We start from the raw sequence: 567 nt of genomic DNA on the forward strand, positions 1-567 counted from the left end.
GTGTGTGTGTGTGTGTGTGTGTGTGTGTGTGTGTGTTCCCCGCCCCCCTTCTCTGGCTCGGGGCTTCTCTTTACGGGAATCTCCTGGCCTGTGTAAAAAGAGTCAGTGACGCTGGCTGGAGCGGATTAGAGGTCCTGGATACTTTCACTGGCGGAGTGTGCAAGCCATCACCATATGAGCTGACAGTCGGCATACCTTTCTGTTAACATCAGGATCTAGTGGTCCGGGTCACTGGTTTTTCGGCTGTCACTTCTCCCTCTTCCCTTTGTCTCTGTGTAGCTCCCTCCCTCTTTGCCTCTCAGCCTTCCCCCGAGTGTTTGAGGGTTTCCAGATGCTGGTCACTTTTTACAGTTTCCATTATGGAATTGTTGATAAGACTCAGTGTTGCCTTCAGTCAGACAGCTGTTTTGTGTTTTTCCTGCTGCCTCACGTGTGTATGGCTCAGGAGGAGGATCTGCATGGTTGTCAGTGGTGGAATGTAACTAAGTACATGTACTTAAGAACACATTTGAGGTACTTTTACTTAATTTAATTTATACTGTTTATTGATCCCCAGTGGGGAAATTA

The 567-nt window shown here is 48.0% G+C and overlaps 1 protein-coding gene across 5 annotated transcripts in view; it reads left to right on the forward strand.

Moving 5' to 3' along the window:
* The window catches only part of traf7 (TNF receptor-associated factor 7), a 31,228-nt gene that overhangs the window by 525 nt on the left and 30,136 nt on the right, over window positions 1-567 (forward strand). The window lies entirely within an intron of this gene.

The sequence above is a fragment of the Etheostoma spectabile genome, chromosome 15 (genome assembly GCF_008692095.1).
Source record: "Etheostoma spectabile isolate EspeVRDwgs_2016 chromosome 15, UIUC_Espe_1.0, whole genome shotgun sequence".
NCBI lineage: Eukaryota > Metazoa > Chordata > Actinopteri > Perciformes > Percidae > Etheostoma > Etheostoma spectabile.